The sequence below is a fragment of the Psammomys obesus genome, unplaced genomic scaffold, assembly GCF_907164565.1.
Source record: "Psammomys obesus unplaced genomic scaffold, mPsaObe1.curated_primary_1811, whole genome shotgun sequence".
Classification (NCBI taxonomy): domain Eukaryota; kingdom Metazoa; phylum Chordata; class Mammalia; order Rodentia; family Muridae; genus Psammomys; species Psammomys obesus.
In genome coordinates this window covers 740,673-746,672 of record NW_026585643.1, presented here as the reverse complement: position 1 = coordinate 746,672, position 6,000 = coordinate 740,673, and positions in this window count along the sequence as shown.

The following is a 6,000-nucleotide window of genomic DNA, read 5'->3' as shown; positions in this document are numbered from 1 at the left end:
GATTCTCCTGTCCCCAAAGCCCCTTTCCTCCTCTCCTCCCAGTCTACCCCTTTCTCCTCTCCCTCTGCCCCTCCCATACCAACCTTCCCTAGCACATCAAGTCACATCAGGACTGAGCATATATCCTCATCCCCTGAGGCCAGTCAAGGCAGCGCTGCCAGGGGAAAGTGATCCAAAACCAGGCAATAGAGTCCATGTTAGAAACAGCTCCCACTCCACTCGCCAGGCTCCCCATACGAAGACCAAGCTGTCCGTTGCCACATGTGTGTAGGGAACGTAGGTCCAGCATGGGCATGCATGCTCCTTAGTTGAGGTCTCAGTCTCTGAAAGCCCCCATGGGATGGGTTAGTTGTCTCTGTTGGTCTTCTTGTGAGGTTCCTGTCCCCTCCAGGTTCTTCCATCTTTCCCCCAACACCTCCACAGGAACCCCAGAGCTCCACCCCATGCTTGGCTGCAAGTCCCAGCATCCACCCCAATCTGCTGCTGGCTGGAGCCTCCCAGATGACAGTCACCTGATCCATGCTGGTCTCTGGGGTGACAGACCAGGGCGGGTCCCAGGAAATGGCACAGGCCTGGGAACTGCTTCCCCCCCCCCCCCCCGCTCTGTCATTCCAGCCCCTCTTACTGCTGTTGTTAAGTCTCTTCATGTGGTGAGGCTGGCCTTGAACTTAGAGCAATCTGGCTTCTGCTTCTTTTTGTTTTTTGAGACAGGGTCTCCCTATGTAGACCATCCAGACTGGCCTTGAACTCACAGAGATCCTCCTCCTTTCACCTCCCTTGTGTAGGAGTAAAGATATACACCACCATGTCCATCTGGATTTCTCTGATGTATAGAAGCATTTTCTTGAGCCTAGCCTGGTGGCAAACTCCAGTGGCAAACCTCCCAGCGTGTGGGAGGGAAAGGCAGCATCGATGTGCGTTCCGTGCCAGTTAGAGCTACGAAGTAAGACCCTGTCTCAAGAAAAAAAGCACAGGGTGCTTTCTGGGGGCTGGAAAGATGGGTATCCTCTTCTAGAGGACTGGAATTCCTCAACTCTAGCTTCAGCTCTAGCACCACTTTCTGACTTCTTAGGGTGCATGAGGACACATAAGCACACACACATATAAATAAAAAAAATAAAGTAAAATATTCAAAAGAGACATGCTTTCCCTTGGCAATTAGTAGCACCTGGAAATAAACTCCAAAAATCACACAATAGTTTTTCCTGCTATGTCTGACAGCATGAAGCTTCCTTATTTAATTAGATATTACACTGAATCAAACTAGATTTTGGTATTTGAAGTAATGGGGATGATAACTTTCAGAAGAAATGGGCGTGCTCCAGAGAGGCTTCAGGGGCTGAGACTGCTTCATGCCCTTGTAGGCTCCCAGAATTCACACTGGGAAAGTCACGGCTGCTGTGACTCCATCTCCGAGGGATCTGATGCCCTCTTCTTGCCACCATGGGCACAAATACACATGGCATAGACTTACTCAAACACCCATAAACACCTAAACACACACACAAATACTCATGGCATACACTTACTCACACACACACACACACAAAATAAAATAATCTTAGAAGAGAGAGAGAGAACTGGTGTAGAGGTACACGCTTGTAATCCCACACCAGGGAGGTAAGGCAGGACGGTACTGAGTTTGAGGCCAGCCTGGATTGTTCAAGGTCAGCCTGAGCTATGCAGCGGGATTACCTCAAAAAACAAACAAATATTTTTTTGTTTGTATGTTTTCACATACCATGCTCAGAAGACAAACATTAGCAGATACACAACAGCATGATGTGTGTTTAGATTGTTTCCAGTTCACCCTGTAATGGAATGTTTCATTGGATATCCCCCCCCCACTTGCCCAATTGCTTTGCTTTATTTATTCTTTAAAAAAGACTTTTTAAGATTTATTTTATCTTCCGTGTCTGAGCATTTTGTTCGCACGTATGCCTGTGTAACACGGAGGTCAGAAGAGGCTGTCCATCCCGTGGAACTAGTTCCGGGTGATAATGAACTGCCTTCTACAGTCCTCTGGAAGAGCTGCCCATCGCTTTTAACCACTGGGTCATCTCTCCAGCCCCAAAGCCAGCGTTTTTGTTTGGACACTTCAAATTTGAACGCACACACTCCTTTGGCAGGTGCAGTCGCTGGCTGCGTCATCTCTGCAGCCCCTCCGCCTTTTGCTCTTTGCCATTGTTACAATTAACGTGTTCATTTATTTTATGGGACAAGATTTACTGGGTGTATGAATATGGCTGCTTTTTGGTTTTGCGTATGTGTGTGTCTGACACGGGGTCTTTACTATGTAGCTGGAGCTGGCCTAGAACTCCCTATACAGTAGACTCACAGAGATCTGCCTGCCTCCCACGTGCTGGGACTAAGGGAGTAGCGTGCCACCATGCCAGAAACGAATTCTGTCTTGCAGGAAAACAAAACGTTTCAGAAAAGAAGAGGACAAGGGACAAAAGGTGTGCCCGCCGCAGAAGCCACCCTAGCTATGTGTTCTTCCAGTCCTTTCATGCTTTGCACTATTGGAGACAGAAGTAGGCCCGTGTGCAGGGGTGGAGCAGAGGAAAACGGAAGGCAGGCAAGCTGATGGCTAAGGTCTTGGTTCCTGGCTACCCTTTCCTCACACTTATCGGAAACATTTTGCTTCCCCTCCATTCTTCAGTGGTCCTAGCTCGTTTACTCCACTCCTGCCTGTCCGATAAGTTTCGGTGTTTCTTTCTGATGAGAAGCAAAGGAAAGCACCTCCAGAAAGTGTAAGAAAGCTCTGGGCCTTAGACAAATAAACTCAAGGAAGGTTGAATTTGAAGCCTAGCCCTGCGGGAGTCCCAGTCACCAAAGGTAGGAAAACACCGCCCCCTAGAGGCCAGCCTGGTCATCAACGGAGAGTGGAATCTGGCTGGGGGTCTAGAAACTGGGCTTACCAACATTTTATCATGTATCTTTTTTCTTTTTAATTAATTACAGGTTGTTCACTCTGTATCCCAGCTGTAGCTGCCTCTCCCATCCCCTCCCAATCTCACCCTCCCTCCCTCTTCTTCTCCTATACCCCTCCCCAGTCCAATGATAGGGGAGGTCCTCCTCCCCTTCCATCTGACCCTAGCCTATCAGGTCTCATCAGGACTGGCTGCATTGTCTTCCTCTGTGGACTGGTAAGGCTGCTCCCCCCTCGTGTGGAGGTGATCAAAGAGCCAGCCCATATGTTCATGTCAGAGATAGTCCCTGTTCCTATGATTGGGGAACCCTCTTGGACACTGAGCTGCCATGGGCTACTTCTGTGCAGGGGTTCTAGGTTATCGCCATGCATGGTCCTTGTTTGGAGTATCAGTCTCAGAAAAGACCCCTGGGCCCAAATTTTTGGGTTCTGTTGCTCTCCTTTTGGAGCTCCTGTTCCCTCCAGGTCTTTCTATCTCCCCCTTCTTTCATAAGATTCCCTGAACTCAGCAAAAAGTTTTGTTATGAATCTCAGCATCTGCTTTTTATCATCTATCTTGAGGGACCTCGGTAGGTTTCCTTAGACATTGTGGGAGACATACAGAATTGCACAAAGTGCAACTTATGTGGGTATTTAGTGACAGGAGTGAGGTTAGGGCACCACGAAGACTAACTGGATCCCCAAGTTTGAGTAGGAAAGGCGGCTTTTCTGGGTCAGGACAAAAAGGATTTTCATCCTAGCTAGAACGATCCTGTTTATCTTAAGCTACTATTAAACAATCAGGAGCATTTCTGGGCCAGTTTGACTGTACAGTTCCACGTGCTGCTGACTGGAGTTTGCTTGGAAACCACTCCAACTAGCTCTCCCTCTGCAGCTAGGAGACTCAAAGGGCGGCAAACGCCAGGCCTGGTGGCTCATGCTGTGATCCTAGCAATTAGGAGGCTGAGGATCACGAGTTTGAGGTTAAGAAAGGAGCCCGGCATGGTGGCTCACACCTGTAATCCCAGCACTGGGGGAGGGAGAGGCAAAAGGATCTCTGTGGGTTTGAGGCCAGCCTGGTACAAAATGAGTTCAGGACAGCCCAAGCTACACAGAGAAATTTTATTTTATTTTATTTTATTAAATTTTATTTTCAAAAAAATAAAATAAAAATTAAAAGACCATGGGGGGGAGGAAGGAAGGAAGGAAAAGAGGGAAGAAGCAAGAGAGAGAGGAGAGGTGAAAGAAGAAAAGGTGAGGCTGGAGGAAGGAAGAAGGGAAGGAAAGAGGGGACCCGAGAGCAGAATAGAAAGCCTTCTAGAATCAGCACCAAGTGGCAAAATTAAGCTGGGGGAGGGGCAGTAGGCATGGTAAGGGAACAGCAGCTCCTCGCATACTGTCATCAGAAGGACCAGACAAGGTCAAATGAAGAGCAGGGGTCTGAGGGAAAGGACTTACAACTTCCTGGTCCCTAACACTTCGGAACTCCAGGGAACAGGGGCTGCAGAGACCAAGCTGCACCCCACCAAGGAGCCTGCTAGAGCCAGGGGGACCCAGCGCAGTAATCCCGCCCATTAGCCCTGCCATTAGCCCTGCCTCTAGCCTTGGCGGGAGAAGCCGCTTTCTTCCGCAGTCAGCGAAGACTCTCAGGGTCAAAGCCCTGAGAACAAATGACTGCCGAGAGCTCAGCCTATACTCTCCAGCCCCACTACCGGCTCTGGGTACACCGGGGAAGAGGGTCAGAAAGAACCTAAGACAGGGGAATGCTAGGAAACGCTGTTCCTGTGGCTGCGACGTGGTTGTTGCAGTCATGAGCTCACACAGTGGCTGCGGTTACCTGCATGAGACCTGTACAAGGTGGAGCCAGCCACAGCATGGGTGAGGTTCACCCTGAGCTGAGGAGGCACTGCGGGGGGGAGGGGAGGCTTTTTTCTTTGGGGGATGTGGCTGCTGGGACATGACCCCTGCGCGCGCAGGAGGCGCTGACTGGACTTGGTGGGTTTTTGTTGTTGTTGTTGTGGCTTCCAGTCAGCGTTTCTCCTCAAGTCAGTTCGCCTTGGCTGTCCTCGAACTTCCTCTGTAGAGCAGGCTGGCCTCACTCAGAGATCGCGTTGCCTTTCTCCCCGAGTGCCGGGATTAAAGGCATGCGCCACTGCCGCCTGGCTCGATAGGTTATTTTTAAAAAGACGGGAAAGTGGGAGGGGGAAGCATTTGGGGTCCATGGAGACTGGGAGGGAACGTGAGGGTTGGATAGCATCAAGATATACTATATACACGTATTAAAAATGTCACGGAATAAATTTAAAATATCAAAAAAGAAAGTAAAGGACGGGAGAGAAGGAAGCAGGCTGCACTTGTGCATAGCTAAATCTGGACATCTTTGTGTTAGAGGCCAACCAAATCAACATATTACCCGTATCATCACACGGGGCTCTGGTACTAACTCAGCCATGAGTTTGAAAGCAATATACGTGGAGCTGGGGTCACCGGAAGACAGAGCTGGGACTACACTGGGGACAGGATCAAGCCATGGTTATCATTTCTTTCCATAAAACAAGGCTTCAAGGGCCTAGAGACATGGTGTAGCAGTTAGGGGCACTGGTTGCACCTGCAGATCCAGGTTCAATGCCCAGCACCCACATGGCAGCTCCCAGCTGCCCTGGGATCTGATGCCATTTTCTGGCTTTCAAGGGTGCCAGGCACAGACATGGGGCACATCATACGTATGCTCAGGCAAAACACTTATACATACAACAAAATAAATAAACCTAACAAGCAAATAAGAGGTCCAAGGCTTTGTAAGTTTATTAAGGATCAAGAATCGCTTTGTTTTCGTTATTTTGTTTAAGATAGTGTCTTTCTGTACAGTCTAAGCTAGTCCTGGACTTGTAGTAATCCTCCTGCCTCAGGACTAAATTCTAGGATGATAGGCATGAGCCTCTATGCCCATCCTGTACATTTTAGTCATAGACATTTCCCACATATGACTGAGCCAGGCATATGCCTCCCACTCAGGAGGGGGAGGCCAGCCCGCGTTATATAATGCCAGGATTTGGGAGACAGAGGCAGGAGGATCATCATGAGCTAAA